This window comes from Hyla sarda, chromosome 8 (assembly GCF_029499605.1).
Source record: "Hyla sarda isolate aHylSar1 chromosome 8, aHylSar1.hap1, whole genome shotgun sequence".
Classification (NCBI taxonomy): Eukaryota; Metazoa; Chordata; class Amphibia; order Anura; family Hylidae; genus Hyla; species Hyla sarda.
Window position 1 is genome coordinate 212994065 of NC_079196.1, and position 16973 is coordinate 213011037.

Here is a 16973-nt window from a genome sequence, read left to right on the forward strand (position 1 = left end):
AAAATTTTTTGGGGAAAACAAGCATTTTAGGTAAAAATTTTTTTTTTTTTATTTACATTTGCAAAAGTCGTGAAACACCTCTGGGGTATTAAGGTTCACTTTATCCCATGTTACATTCCTCGAGGGGTCTAGTTTCCAAAATGGTATGCCATGTGTTTTATTTTTTTGCTGTTCTGGCACCATAAGGGCTTCCTAAAGGTAACATGCCCCCCAAAAACCATTTCAGAAAAACGTACTCTCCAAAATCCCCTTGTCGCTCCTTCCCTTCTGAGCCCTCTACTGCGCCCGCTGAACACTTTACATAGACATATGAGGTATGTGCTTACTCGAGAGAAATTGGGCTACAAACACAAGTAAAAATTTTGTCCTTTTACCCCTTGTAAAAATTCAAAAATTGGGTCTACAAGAACATGTGAGTGTAAAAAATGAAGATTGTGAATTTTCTCCTTCACTTTGCTGCTATTCGTGTGAAACACCTAAAGGGTTAAAACGCTGACTGAATGTCATTTTGAATACTTTGGGGGGTGTAGTTTTTATAATGGGGTCATTTGTGGGGTATTTCTAATATGAAGACCCTTCAAATCCACTTCAAACGTGAACTGGTCCCTGAAAAATACTGAGTTTGAAAATTTTGTGAAAAATCGGAAAATTGCTGCTGACCGTTGAAGCCCTCTGGTGTCTTCCAAAAGTAAAAACTCATCAATTTTATGATGCAAACATAAAGTAGACAAATTGTATATGTGAACCAAAAAAAAAATGTATTCGTAATATCCATTTTCCTTACAAGCAGAAAGCTTCAAAGTTAGAAAAATGCTAAATTTTCAAATTTTTCATCAAATTTACGGATTTTTCACCAAGAAAGGATGCAAGTATCGACAAAAATTTACCACTATGTTAAAGTAGAATATGTCACGAAAAAACAATCTCGGAATCAGAATGATAACTAAAAGCATTCCAGAGTTATTAATGTTTAAAGTGACAGTGGTCAGATGTGCAAAAAACGCTCCGGTCCTTAAGGCCAAAATGGGCTCCGTCCTGAAGGGGTTAAATACAAATTTCTGATACCAGAATACCCCTTTATCATGTGGGGAAGGTAAATGAAACAATCGGGGGTCCTATCCTATGGTAAAGGGATGAATTCTGGTTGGGAAACCCTGATCTAGAACCTTCCCCTGGGTTCCTTATACTGCTCCTCGGTGCCCATCCTCCTCCCCGCTATACTCACTCAGGTATGGACTTGGAAGACATCTCTCTCTTGTAGGCCAGCTGGTACTTCAGACTCTCCACCTCCTTCTTCATCTGGGGAACGTCCATCTCATCCATGGCTGCCGATTTATGGTGGAAGACCCCACAAAGGACAATGTGCTGTGGGGGAAGCAGAGAACATGCGGATCACTCCCAGCCCAGCCATGGCTGTATGACAGTGGTCTCAAAGTGTGGCCCTCCAGATGTTGCAAAACTTCAACTCCCAGCATGCCCGGACAGCCGTTGTCCGGGCATGCTGGGAGTTGAAGTTTTGCAAAAGGGAAGCCTTGATTTACCTTTCCTGATCAGTGTGGATCCTCTGGAGAAGGCAGACAGGTGTTTGGCTGTCCGGGCATGCTGGGATTGGAAGTTTTGCAAAAGGGAAGCCTTGATTTACCTTTTTTTATTATCAGTGTTGATCCTCTGGAGAAAGCAGACAGGTGTTTGGCTGTCGAGGCATGCTGGGAGTTGAAGTTTTGCAAAAGGGAAGCCTTGATTTACCTTTCATGATTAGTGTGGATCCTCTGGAGAAGGCAGTCAGGTGTTTGGCTGTCCGGGCATGCTGGGAGTTGAAGTTTTGCAAAAGGGAAGCCTTGATTTACCTTTTTTTATGATCAGTGTTGATCCTCTGGAGAAGGCAGACAGGTGTTTGGCTGTCCGGGCATGCTGGGATTGGAAGTTTTGCAAAAGGGAAGCCTTGATTTACCTTTTTTATGATCAGTGTTGATCCTCTGGAGAAGGCAGACAGGTGTTTGGCTGTCGAGGCATGCTGGGATTGGAAGTTTTGCAAAAGGGAAGCCTTGATTTACCTTTCATTATCAGTCTGGATCCTCTGGAGAAGGCAGACAGGTGTTTGGCTGTCGAGGCATGCTGGGATTGGAAGTTTTGCAAAAGGGAAGCCTTGATTTACCTTTCATGATCAGTGTGGATCCTCTGGAGAAGGCAGACAGGTATTTGGCTGTCCGGGCATGCTGGGAGTTGAAGTTTTGCAACATCTGGAGGGCCACACTTTGAGACCTCTGCTCTATAAGGACCCTTCATCTAGTCTAGCGCCCTCTATCTTTCCCCCCGTATATATTAATAGATCAGCAGTGTAATCTCTTACCTGCTGCCGGACACCAGGTTTTTGATGGCGCTGATCTTAGTGGAGCCTCTTATCTCCGTCTGTTCTGCTTTGCATGTACGTCCGAGCACAAGTCAGATGATGCGGAGACTCGATTTGACTGCGATTTGAATTTTCCAAAGGATGGAGGACGAGGAGACGGAGAAGGTCTTATAAAGTAGGAGCGGAGGGCGGCCCTACTTGGCATGTAGGTCAGGTGTCTCACTATGGCCCGTACGAGAGCCTGGGGGGGAAACGGAAAGTAGGACAAAGTTAGGATGACTTGTCTTCTACACAGTCTACGTGATAACAGAATACTGTTCTATGGTACTACAACCCCCAACATGACCCGATCATGGGATATGACCATAATACGGTCCTATCATAGGCTATACGTTCATCACTACAACCCCCAACATGACCCGACCTCAAGATATGACCATAATACTGTCCTATGTTAGGTTATACGTTCATCACTACAACCCCCATCATGACCCGACCAAGGGATATGACCATAATACTGTCCTATCATAGGCTATACGTTCATCACTACAACCCCCAACATGACCCGACCAAGGGATATGACCATAATACTGTCCTATGTTAGGCTATATGTTCATAACTACAACCCCCAACATGACCCGACCTTGGGATGTGACCATAATACTGTCCTATGTTAGGCTATATGTTCATCACTACAACCCCCAACATGACCCGACCAAGGGATATGACCATAATACTGTCCTATGACAATCTATACATAGGATACTACAACCCTCAACATGATATGTCCAGATTACAGTTCTATGATACTACAACCCCCAACAGGATATATCCATAATACTGTTCTATAATCCTCTATATGTAGAGTACTACAACCCCCAACATGACCCGACCACAGGATATAACCATAATACTGTTCTACTATGATACTACAACCCCCAACAGGACCTTACCACAGGATATATCCATAATACTGTTCTATGATCCTCTATACATAGAGTACTACAACTCCCAACATGACCCGATCATGGGCTATGGCCATAATTCTGTTCTATGATTATTTTAATATAGAATGTGGAATATAATACAATTCTATATACAATATTGTGCAATATTAAGTGCACTACAACCCCCAACATGATATGGCAGTATACAAATAATAATAGTACATAAAGTACTACAACCCCCAACATGACCCAACCACTGAATATGACTATAATACAATTCTATTATATATATATATATATATATATATATATATATATATTAGATAGATAGAGAGAGAGAGAGAGAACTACAACCCCCAACATAATATGACCATAATACAGTTCTATTGTAATCTATACATAAAGCACTACAACCCCCAACATAGCTGATAACTGGACATGGCCATTTTACAAATGTATTATTATTCTCTACACATAGAACACTACAACCCCCAACATGACTATAATGCAAAACTACAACTCCCAGCATGCCCGGACAGCCAAAGGGTGTCCGGGCATGCTGGGAGTTGTAGTTTTGCAACAGCTGGAGGTACACTGGTTGGGAAACACTGCTATAGATAAATACAGTGTCCTACATCTAGAGAATAATAAATAGATGTGTATTATGGTCATGTTGGGGGTTGTAGTGTTCTGTATATATATACTAGCTGAATACCCGGCGTTGCCCGGTTTTTCCTTCCTAATCCTTGTTGTGGAGGAAAATAAACAAAGGAAAAAGCTTTTGACTTCATATCCCGACCTCATATATTGTCATATCCCATCCCCATATCACAACCTCCTATCCCGACCTCCTATCCCGTCCTCCTATCCCGTCCTCCTATCTCGACCTCTTATCCTGTCCTCCTATCCTGTCCTCATATCTTGACCTCCTATCCCGGTCCTCCTTTGCCGGTCCTCCTATCGCGTCCTCCTATCCCGACCTCCCATCCCGTCCTCCTATCCCGACCTCCCATCCCGTCCTCCTATCCCGGTCCTCCTATCCCGTCTTCCTATCCCGGTCCTCCTATCCCGACCTCCTATCCTGACCTGTAATATCTGTACCAGGTATTGAAATATCTCCAGCCGTACGGAAGTTATGTGGGAACATACATTTCCCATTGATTTGCATGGGACTTTAAACAAAAACCCCGACCCTCACAAATGGGGGTAGTTAAGGGTTAAATTAAATATCCTATATTTTAAGTGGACATATAAGTAATATGTGACCAAGTATTATGGAAATATCTCCAGCCGTTTGGAATTTATGCAGTAACATATATTTCCCATAGACTTGTATAGGACTTTAAACATAAGCCCCGCCCCTGGCAAATGGGGGTGAGTAAGGGTTAAATCACCTATCCTATGTTTGTTGTTGACATATAAGTAACATGTGGCCAAGTTTCATGGTAATATCTTTAGCCGTTTGGACGTAATGCTGGAACATACACACATATATACACACATATACACATATACATACACACACATACACATATACATACACACATACACACATATATACACACATATACACATATATACACACATACATACATACACACATACATATATACATACACACATACATATACACATATACATACATATATACACACACATACATACACACACATATATATATACATACACACACACACATACATACATACACATACATATATACATACACACATACATACATACACATACATATATACATACATATATACATACATACATACACACACATACATACACATACATATATACATACATACATACACACACATACATATATACATACACACACACATACATACACACACACACACATATACATACACACATATATACACACACACATACATATACACACACACATATACATACATACACACACACTTACATATATACATACACACATATATACACACACACATATACATACATACACACACACACACATACATACACACGTTAAGTTTAATATATATAGATATAATAGATAAGTATTCTGGTCATGTTGGGGGTTGTAGTGTTCTCTGTATAGAATATAATAGATATGTATTATGGTCATGTTGGGGGTTGTAGTGTTCTGTGTATAGAATATAATAGATATGTACTATGGTCATGCTGGGGGTTGTAGTGTTCTGCTCTGTACTTTACATTACACTGCTTGTGATGATGGGGGTTGTAGTCTCTGGTGTAACCCTCCTATCCGCATCCATTCCCCCGGTGTGTGCGGTATAAACACTGGTGTGACGGTCTGTTTGCTGCACACACAGCTGGAGCAGACGGAGACTGAGGGTTATTGTCCCTGTATTGTCACAGACAGATCAGGATCATGTGGGGGGGGGGGGGGTCCTGAGGGATGATTCCAGTACATTGCCGAGAATATACTGGGCCCAGTTATCCACTGAGATACAATGTGTTCAGAAAGTCTTCAGACCCGGTCACTTTTTTTTTTTTTGCTCCTTGTGCTAAAATAAAATAAAATATGGAGTTTCCCCATAATCCTGCACCTAATCCCCATAATGACAAAGGGGGAGATTTATCAAAACCTGTGCAGAGGAAGAGTGGTGCAGTTGCCCATAGCAACCAATCAGATTGCTTCTTTCATTTTCCACAGGCCTCTAAAGAGGCCTGTGGAAAATGAAAGAAGCAATCTGATTGGTTGCTATGGGCAACTGCACCACTCTTCCTCAGCGCGGGTTTTGATAAATCTCCCCCAAAGTGATCACCGAATGTTAGAAATCTTTACTAATTTATTGAAAATGAAAACCTAAAATCTTGCAGTGACATAAGTATTCATACCCTTTACTATAACATGTGACATAAGTATTCATACCCTTTACTATAACATGTGACATAAGTATTCATACCCTTTACTATAACATGTGACATAAGTATTCATACCCTTTACTATAACATGTGACATAAGTATTCATACCCTTTACTATAACATGTGGCATAAGTATTCATACCCTTTACTATAACATGTGACATAAGTATTCATACCCTTTACTATAACATGTGACATAAGTATTCATACCCTTTACTATAACATGTGACATAAGTATTCATACCCTTTACTATAACATGTGACATAAGTATTCAGACCCTTTACTCAGGACTCAGGTGAAGCCCCTTTGGCAGTGATTCCGGCCTCCAATGTTCTTTGGGATGAGGGCACAAGGTTTACTCACCTGGATTTGGGGATTTTCTGCCGTTCTTCTCTGCAGATCCTCTCAACTCTGTCAGGTTGGACGGGGACGGTCGGTGAAGCCATTTTCAGGTCTCTCCAGAGATGTTCCATTGGGTTCGGGCTCTGGCTGGGCCACTAAAGGACATTCACAGAGTTGTCCCTGAGCCGCTCCCGTGTTGTCTCGTTGAAAGGTGAAACTTCCCCCCAGTCTGAGGTCCAGAGCTCTGGATCAGGTTTTCATTAAGAATATATTTGTACTTTGCTCCATTCAGCTTTCCCTCAACCCTGACCAGTCTCCCTGTCCCCACACCATGATGCTGCCTCCACCATGATCACTGTAGGGATGGTATTGGGCAGGTGATGGGCAGTGCCTGGTTTCCCCCAGACATGATGCTGCCCCCACCATGATCACTGTAGGGATGGTATTGGGCAGGTGATGGGCAGCGCCTGGTTTTCCCCAGACATGATGCTGCCCCCACCATGATCACTGTAGGGATGGTATTGGGCAGGTGATGGGCAGTACCTGGTTTCCTCCAGACATGATGCTGCCCCCACCATACTTCACTGTAGGGATGGTATTGGGCAGGTGATGGGCAGTGCCTGGTTTCCCCCAGACATGATGCTGCCCCCACCATGATCACTGTAGGGATGGTATTGGGCAGGTGATGGGCAGTACCTGGTTTCCCCAGACATGATGCTGCCCCCACCATGATCACTGTAGGGATGGTATTGGGCAGGTGATGGGCAGAACCTGGTTTCCCCCCAGACATGATGCTGCTCCCACCATGATCACTGTAGGGATGGTATTGGGCAGGTGATGGGCAGGGCCTGGTTTCCCCCCAGACATGATGCTGCCCCCACCATGATCACTGTAGAGATGGTATTGGGCAGGTGATGGGCAGTACCTGGTCTCCTCCAGACATGATGCTGCCCCCACCATGATCACTGTAGGGATGGTATTGGGCAGGTGATGGGCAGTACCTGGTATCCTCCAGACATGATGCTGCCCCCACCATGATCACTGTAGGGATGGTATTGGGCAGGTGATGGGCAGTGCCTGGTTTCCTCCAGACATGATGCTGCCCCCACCATGATCACTGTAGAGATGGTATTGGGCAGGTGATGGGCAGTACCTGGTTTCCTCCAGACATGATACTGCCCCCACCATGATCACTGTAGGGATGGTATTGGGCAGGTGATGGGCAGTGCCTGGTTTCCTCCAGACATGATGCTGCCCCCACCATGATCACTGTAGGGATGGTATTGGGAAGGTGATGGGCAGTGACTGGTTTCCCCCAAACATGATGCTGCCCCCCACCATGATCACTGTAGGGATGGTATTGGGCAGGTGATGGGCAGTGCCTGGTTTCCCCCAGACATGATGCTGCCCCCATGATCACTGTAGGGATGGTATTGGGCAGGTGATGAGCAGTGCCTGGTTTCCTCCAGACATGATGCTGCCCTCACCATACTTCACTGTAGGGATGGTATTGGGCAGGTGATGGGCAGTGCCTGGTTACCTCTAGACATGATGCTGCCCCCACCATGATCACTGTAGGGATGGTATTGGGCAGGTGATGGGCAGTGCCTGGTTTCCCCCCAGACATGATGCTGCCCCCACCATGATCACTGTAGGGATGGTATTGGGAAGGTGATGGGCAGTGACTGGTTTCCCCCAAACATGATGCTGCCCCCACCATGATCACTGTAGGGATGGTATTGGGAAGGTGATGGGCAGTGCATGGTTTCCCCCCAGACATGATGCTGCCCCCACCATGATCACTGTAGGGATGGTATTGGGCAGGTGATGGGCAGTGCCTGGTTTCCTTTAGACGTGATGCTGCCCCCACCATGATCACTGTAGGGATGGTATTGGGCAGGTGATGGGCAGTGCCCGGTTTCCCCCAGACATGATGCGGCTCCCACCATGATCACTGTAGGGATGGTATTGGGAAGGTGATGGGCAGTGACTGGTTTCCCCCAAACATGATGCTTCCCCCACCATGATCACTGTAGGGATGGTATTGGGCAGGTGATGGGCAGTGCCTGGTTTCCTCCAGACATGATGCTGCCCCCACCATGATCACTGTAGAGATGGTATTGGGCAGGTGATGGGTAGTGCCTGGTTTCCTCCAGACATGATGCTGCCCCCACCATGATCACTGTAGGGATGGTATTGGGCAGGTGATGGGCAGTGCCTGGTTTCCTCCAGACATGATGCTGCCCCCACCACCAGAGATGAGAATCGTGTTCAATTCCCCGAATTGCAAGAAAAAGTGCAAACATGTCACACTTAAATAATGTGTGCAAGTCCTTCTCCAGATAGATTATAGGCCATTTATGCTGCACTGGGAATTCTGGGGAGGATATTCAATTTATGTTGAGGGGCAATAACCCCAATGTCTGCAGATTCCTTTCTTCTGAAGCGACCTCTGGCTTGGTATACATTCCCAGTCAGCTTCCAAGACTCCTAATAGGAATGGAACACTGGTGTAACGGCTGCTTTGCATATCCAATCTTTCCAGAATTCCCAGTGGAGCATAGATGTCCTGTAAGTCTTCTGACGTCTTTATGACTGTTCTCCTGAAGGACGATCATTACGCTTTGATTTCCTCCAGACACAATGCTTGGAGTCCAGACTGAGAAGGTCCCTTTTGGTTTCATCAGATCAGAGTCATTTAGGCCCTTTTTTCTTTTTTGCAATCTCCAGGCGGCTTCCATGTGTTGTTCCAGAGGAGGCTTCTTTCTGAGCACTCTTCCTTAGGGCCCATATTGTGGAGGCCTCAGTGATGGTTCTGGACGTTCTGGAAGCTTCTCCCATCTGCACACAGGATCTTTGGAGCTCGGCCGGAGAGACCATTAGGTTGACAGAGGATTGTGCACACTGCAAACAACTGTAGCAAACCCTCAGCTGTGATGGGTATTACTTCTGTCCACAAGTTAGGTGCGGCTCCTGACATGAACACTACCATACACCGACAGCAACATATTAGGAAAATGTCAACAAATGTGTTCTGTATACAGCTCCTCTATACTCCTGTGTGTCTCCATGGTTACAGAATACATACAGGCACTGTGTAGGCTGCTCCTGTAGTCCTGCCTGACTGCTAGAAATCACACAGGATTGTAGGATCAGAAGACACATAGTTCTGTATAGGGAGGGGGCACAGGCCTGGTGCAAGGATTTTTGCCCCCTAGGTGAAAGTTCATTTTGCCGCCCACACTGTAACAAACCCTCCTCCTCCTCATGTAATCTCCTTACTACTGGGGTGACACACTGTAACAAACCCTCCTCCTCATGTAATCTCCTTACTACTGGGGTGACACACTGTAACAAACCCCCTCCTCATGTAATCTCCTTACTACTGGGGTGACACACTGTAACAAACCCACTCCTCATGTAATCTCCTTACTACTGGGGTGACACACTGTAACAAACCTCCTCCTCATGTAATCTACTTACTACTGGGGTGACACACTGTAACAAACCTCCTCCTCATGTATTCTCCTTACTACTGGGGTGACACACTGTAACAAACCTCCTCCTCATGTAATCTACTTACTACTGGGGTGACACACTGTAACAAACCTCCTCCTCATGTATTCTCCTTACTACTGGGGTGACACACTGTAACAAACCTCCTCCTTATGTAATCTTCTTACTACTGGGGTGACACACTGTAACAAACCTCCTCCTTATGTAATCTCCTTACTACTGGGGTGACCACACTGTAACAAACCCACTCCTCATGTAATCTCCTTAATACTGAGGTGACACACTGTAAACAAACCTCCTCCTTATGTAATCTTCTTACTACTGGGGTGACACACTGTAACAAACCTCCTCCTTATGTAATCTCCTTACTACTGGGGTGACACACTGTAACAAACCCACTCCTCATGTAATCTCCTTAATACTGAGGTGACACACTGTAACAAACCTCCTCCTCATGTAATCTTCTTACTACTGGGGTGACACACTGTAACAAACGTGGCGGCGTGTCAGGGTTTTTCTGGACGGCGGATGCATCAGATGTTGGCTAACTATACTGCAGCGGGCAGAGCGGTGCCCCCATCAAGAGTATGTTCTAGACATCTGCCTATTTTGCCGGCCCTGGGGGAGGGCACGGGTCATTTCCCCCCTTCACACTTTTACAGATAAGGAGGTATATACTTTTTACAGATTATTGCCTGTTTTTGTGCCCCCTCCTCACTTCTCTGTTGTGGACAATGCATGCGACCGCCACTGGATGGCGCTTAGGAACTCCCGTCATTCTGTGCGGAGGAGCAGTTGCCCATAGCAACCAGATTGCTTCTTATTGGTTGCTAGGGGCCAGTGCTCTTCTTCTCAGGTTTTGATAGATCTCCTCCCTACGTCTATGCGGGGGATTTGGGGCGGTGTATCAGGATAGATATAATAACATGGAGGTTGGCAGGTGGTGGGCCCCGTCTCCCATCATGGCAGTGGTCTAGACAGATGGTCCTCAGCGCCCAAAGAGAAATCCATAATCTACATCTGGTGCGTGAATTAGGGCCGGGAGGTGAGGACCCCTTTGTTGTCGGGAATGATATATGGGTCGGGCCCGGTCCCTGCTGCGGAGATGGGACATATGGGACGTGGGGAGTGTCTGGTCACATGACTCCGGCCTCTCCTGGTTATTGACCACATCCAGCCGCTAATGCATCACATTAACCCCATGCAAATCCTACTGAAAGCCTCCATCTGTTTACTGCACCCCCCCCCCCCCCTCCCCCTATATGTATTTGTATACTGGATGGAGGCGACATCCGCACGCGTTCTTATAGACACGGGGCAGGTGCCATTAACCACGTCACTGCCATAGACCAGTGTGTCCCAATCAGAGTGCCTCCAGCTGTTGCAAAACAACTCCCAGCATGCCCGGACAGCCTACGACTGTCCTGGCATGCTGGCAGTGCCTCCAGCTGTTGCAAAACTACAACTCCCAGCATGCCCGGACAGCCTACGACCTGTCCTGGCATGCAGGCAGTGCTTCCAGCTGTTGCAAAACTACAACTCCCAGCATGCCCGGACAGCCTACGACTGTCCTGGCATGCAGGCAGTGCCTCCAGCTGTTGCAAAACTACAACTCCCAGCATGGGATGGCATGCCGGGAGGTGTAGTTTTGCAACAGCTGGAGGCACCCCTGCCTGGGAAACACTGGACTAAGAGGATAAGTGGGGTCTTTGGTTTTGACTCTCAGTTCTATGGGTGACATGATGGGCATCTGTAATATACCAACTGATACCAAGGCTGTTTGGGCAAGCTGGGAGTTGTAGTTTTGCAACAGCTGGAGGCACGCTGGTTGAGAAACACTGGAATAAAAGGTTAAGTGGGGTCCTTGGTAATAACTCACAGATGCCCATCATGTCACCCACAGAACTAAGAGTCATAACCAAGGACCCCACTTAACTTGTTAGTCCAGTGTTTCTCAACCAGCGTGCCTCCAGCTGTTGCAAAACTACAACTCCCAGCATGCCCAAACAGCCTTGGTATCAATTGGTATCTTGCAGATGCCCATCATGTCACCCATAGAACTGAAAGATTCCAACTGATACCAAAGTTGTCCGGGCATGCTGGGGGTTGTAGTTTTGCAACAGCTGGAGGCACCCCTGGTTGGAAAACACTGGCATGGATTATAGGCACATATGTCCGGCAATCCATAGCCACCCGGATCCGATGCTCCATAGGCAGAAACCGGAAGTGCTGCCGGACTACAACTCCCAGGAGTTTTTGCAACAGCTGGAGGCACACTGCACAATGTGAACAGTACAGTCAGGTCTAAAGCCAGCGCCTGGCACAGTATCCTGGCATCTGGTGATTTCAACTTGAGGTGTATCCAGAGAATACAAACCATGTGATCATTTCACCCACCCCCCCCCCCCCCCCCCCAAAAAAAAAATCCTAGGAATAAAAAATAAAAAATAAAAAAAATACTGCACTGCATCACAGTCAGAGGGACTTCAGCCGGAGATTTATTATCGGACACAGGATAGAGACGCCAAGGACAGATCCAACCCGCGCCAAAAAGATAATGCCACAGATGTAGTAGAGCCGAACCGGAACTCATTTGTACAAAAGGCAATGAAGTACCGTAGGTTTGCCTGCAGTCCTATGCAAAAAAAAGAAATCTCCCATCTGATGCAGATGTGTATGCAAATAGTAAGGAACGGAGAGAAAGAGATGAATTGTGTGATAAATAAATAATTTAAAATATAAACATATAAAATAAATAAATAAAAATATAAACAAACAAATAAAAGAAATAAATAAGTAATAAAAATATAAACAAATAATTAAAAAATTTAAATATAAATAAATAATTTAAACTCCCTATAGGGCCCGTTCTGTAGATATATACAAGGTGCTCAATTTTCTGGCAGAAAGAACCTACAAACTCCTGTATACTTAGATTAGGGTTTCCCAACCAGGGTGCCTCCAGCTGTTGCAAAACTACAACTCCCAGCATGCTGAGAGTTGTAGTTTTGCAACAGCTGGAGGTGCACTGGTTTAAAAAAAAAAAAAAAATACTGACTTCCCAACCAGCTTAACTTTTACATAGGACTGCAGGTGACAGCGAGTCTTCTTGGTATCGGAGAGCCTAAAATGCCAAGCTAAGTGCAGCAATATCTTGATGTGCTTTTTTTACATAGGACTGCAGGTGACGGTATCCGAGAGCGTAAAATGACATACTAAGTGCAGCAATATCTTGATGTGCTTTTACATAGGACTGCAGGTGATGGTATCGGAGAGCGTAAGATGACAAACTCAGCACAGCTAAATCCTGTTGTGCTTTTACATAGGACTGCAGGTGACAGCGAGTCGTCTTGGTACCGGAGAGTGTAAGATGACAACCTGTAATATCCTGGTTTACTTTTACATAGGACTGAAGGTGACAGCGAGTCCTCATGTTACTGAAGAGTGGAACATGGCAAACTCTGTGCACTTTTACATAGGACTGCAGATAAGGAATCATCTTGGTACTGGAGAATGTAAAATGAAAAACTCAGCATGGTGATCTCCTGGTGAGCTTTTACATAGGACTGCAGGTGATTGTCTTTGTTACCGTACCAACTCACTAACAACTTGCTGTCTCCTGCAGTCCTATGTAGATATCACCAAGTCGTCGCGGTATCGGAGAGCTTGAAATGTCAAACTCAATGCGGGGATATCTTCCAGTGCTTTTACATAGGACTGCAGGTGACAGTGAGTCGTCATGTTACCTGAGAGCTTAAAATCACAAACTCAGCACGGCGATATCCTGTTGTGCTTTTACATAGGACTGCAGGTGACCAAGTCGTCTTGGTACGATATAACATAAAATGCCAAAGTCAGCGCAGCGATATCCTGGTGGGCTTTTGCATGGGGCTGCAGGTGATAGGGAGTTGTCCTGTTACTGGAGAGTGTAAAATGATAAACTCAGCGCGGCAATAGCATGGCACGCTTTTACATAGGACTGCAGGTGACAGAGTTGTTTGGTACCATAGAGCGTAAAATGGCAATCTCAGCCTGGGATATCCTGGTGGGCTTTTACATGGGGCTGCAGGTGATAGCAAGTTGTCAGGTTACTGGAAAGCATAAAATGACAAACTCAGTGCAGCAATATCCTGGCATGCTTTTACATGGGACTGCAGGTGATAAGGAGTCCTCAGAGTACTGGAGAACGTAAAAATGACGAACTCAGCTGGACTACAACGCACAGCAATATTCTGCCACGCTTTTACATGGGACTGCAGGTGACAGCGAGTCATCACGACACTCAAGATGGTGAAAATCACAAACTCGGGATGGCGATAACCGGGCGTGCTTTTTCATAGGACTGCAGGTGACAGCACGTCGTCGCAGTATCGGGGAACGTAAAATGACAAACTCAGCTAGACTACAACGCATGCGATATCCTGCCATGCTTTTACATGGGACTGCAGGTGATCGTAAGTCGTCATAATACTGGAGGGAGTAAAATGGCAAACTCTGCTTGGCTACAATGTACGGTGACATCCTGCCATGCTTTTACATAGGACTGCAGGTGATGGCGGCTCGTCGTGTCGCCGGACAGCGTAAAATTACAAATTCAGCTCTGCTACACCCTCTACGAATACAGCAACAAATACAATAAGGTGACAAAACAAATTCACGTTACGCCAAATCAATGCGAATAACTTTTCCGGTATTGATGGATAACAATGGAACCCCCCCACCCGCCCCCGCAGAAAGCCCCATTCATTACCCTCTAAGGCAGTGTTTCCCAACCAGGGTGCCTCCAGCTGTTGCAAAACTACAACTCCCAGCAAGCCCAGCCTTCGGCTGTTTGGCAACAGCTGGAGGCACCCTGCTTGGGAAACATTGCATTAAAGCAGTGTTTGGCTGTCCGGGCATGCTGGGAGTTGTAGTTTGGGAACAGCTGGAGGCACCCTGGTTGGCAAACATTGCATTAAAGCAGTGTTTGGCTGTCCGGGCATGCTGGGAGTTGTAGTTTGGGAACAGCTGGAGGCACCCTGGTTGGGAAACATTGCTTTAATGCAATGTTTCCCAACCAGGGTGCCTCCAGCTGTTGCCAAACTACAATTCCCAGCATGCCCAGACAGCCTTTGGTGAGCCCGGCCATTAGAGACCTGTTTCCTAACCAGGGTGCTTCCAGCTGTTGCAAAAATACAATTTCCAGCATGCCCCGACAGCCAAACGCAGCTTTAATTCAATATTTCCCAACCAGGGTGCCTCCAGCTGTTGCAAAACTACAATTCCCACCATGCCAAGACAGCCTTTGGTGAGCCTGGCCATTAGAGCACTGTTTCCCAACCAGGGTGCCTCCAGCTGTTGCAAAATTACAATTCCCAGCATGCCCAGACAGCCTTTGGCCGAGCCCGGCCTTCGGCTGTTCCGGGCATGATGGGAGTTGTAGCTTGGAAACAGCTTTAGGCACCCTGGTTGGGAAACATTGCAATAAAGCAGTTGGCTGTCCGAGCATGATGGGAGTTGTAGTTTGGCAACAGCTGGAGGCACCCTTGTTGGGAAACATTGCATTAAAGCAATGTTTGGCTGTCCGGGCATGTTGGGAGTTGTAGTTTGGCAACAGCTGGAGGCACCCTTGTTGGGAAACACTGCTTTAATTAAATGTTTTCCAACCAGGGTGCCTCCAGCTGTTGCAAAACTACAATTCCCAGCATGCCAAGACAGCCTTTGGTGAGCCTGGCCATTAGAGCACTGTTTCCCAACCAGGATGCCTCCAGCTGTTGCAAAACTACAATCCCCAGGATGCCCAGACAGCCTTTGGCCGAGCCCGGCCTTTGGCTGTCAGGGCATGATGGGAGTTGTAGCTTGGAAACAGCTTTAGGCACCCTGGTTGGGAAACATTGCATTAAAGCAGTGTTTGGCTGTCCGGGCATGATGGGAGTTGTAGTTTGGCAACAGCTGGAGGCACCCTGGTTGGAAAACAGTGCTCTAAAGGCCGGGCTCGCCCATATGAGCAAAAAACTAAAAAAATAGCTAAAAAGATTTTAAAAAATCCTTTTACCTGATCCTGCAGAATTGGCTGTAAGATGCAGCAGAGCCCAGGAGGGAGCAGGGCAGTGTCTTGTGGGGGTCCCGGCGGGGGCCTTTATAATGGACTGAATCCTGCTCGATCTGCCCAGGATGTAATCTGTTAATGTAGCATCAATCCAGCTGCGGCAGAAGAGGATTAATCCCAGCGATGGCCTTTTATTTCTGGGGATGGGTTAAGAGGTTGTGTGGAGCGCGGGCGCCGGTCTCTGCCGTCTCCTCATCACTTACTATACTCTCTGCATTAAGGAGAAGGGACGGGAAGAAGAAGAAGAAAAAAAAAAATCAGGGTTGGCCTCAGATGGACTCATTAGTCACCGATGTATTTGTGCTGCTTTATTGCTGGCGGATGCGCCTGACATCCAGCGCTCGGCTGCCATAGATACCTGTCCGGGGGATTCTGCCTTAATTGCTTCCCCAAGGAAAAGCAGACGATGGCCGAGTCCTGTGTGTGTTTAGGATAAAGCACTTGTCACCCGGAGAAGACAAAGGAGAAGCTTCCGCCAAGAGAGGAGCGAGGACCTCAACAAAAGAGCAGCTGCCTGACCTGTTATTCTCAGAAATTGCGCCAATGTTTGAGATTCTCATCCGGCAGATGAGAGCGGAGGCCAAAAAAAAAAAAAACATCAGCGCTGTGTTTATATAAACTGCGCCAGTTATTTGGGGGCGGCATCTGCCGCGAACATATCGCTGTGTTATGTCGCTTTTATGTTTTGGGAGAAAGCACCTAAGGCCGCCATGATTATCATAAACATCACAGGACGATTGTCGGAAATACTGTATATCATCATCTAATTATAGACACTACTACCACCACCATCATCATTATTATTATTATTATAGACACTACTACCACCACCACCATCATTATTATTA

At 46.1% G+C, this 16973-nt stretch overlaps 1 long non-coding RNA gene across 1 annotated transcript; it reads right to left on the bottom strand.

The window, feature by feature from the left end:
• Positions 1-2356: 2356 nt before the first annotated feature.
• Positions 2357-16755, bottom strand: LOC130284854 (uncharacterized). The gene is made up of 3 exons (XR_008847161.1): positions 16484-16755; positions 16072-16336; positions 2357-2591 (listed from the first exon to the last, which is right to left on the bottom strand). It is a non-coding gene; the product is annotated as an uncharacterized LOC130284854 (long non-coding RNA).
• Between the last annotated feature and the right edge of the window lie 218 nt (positions 16756-16973).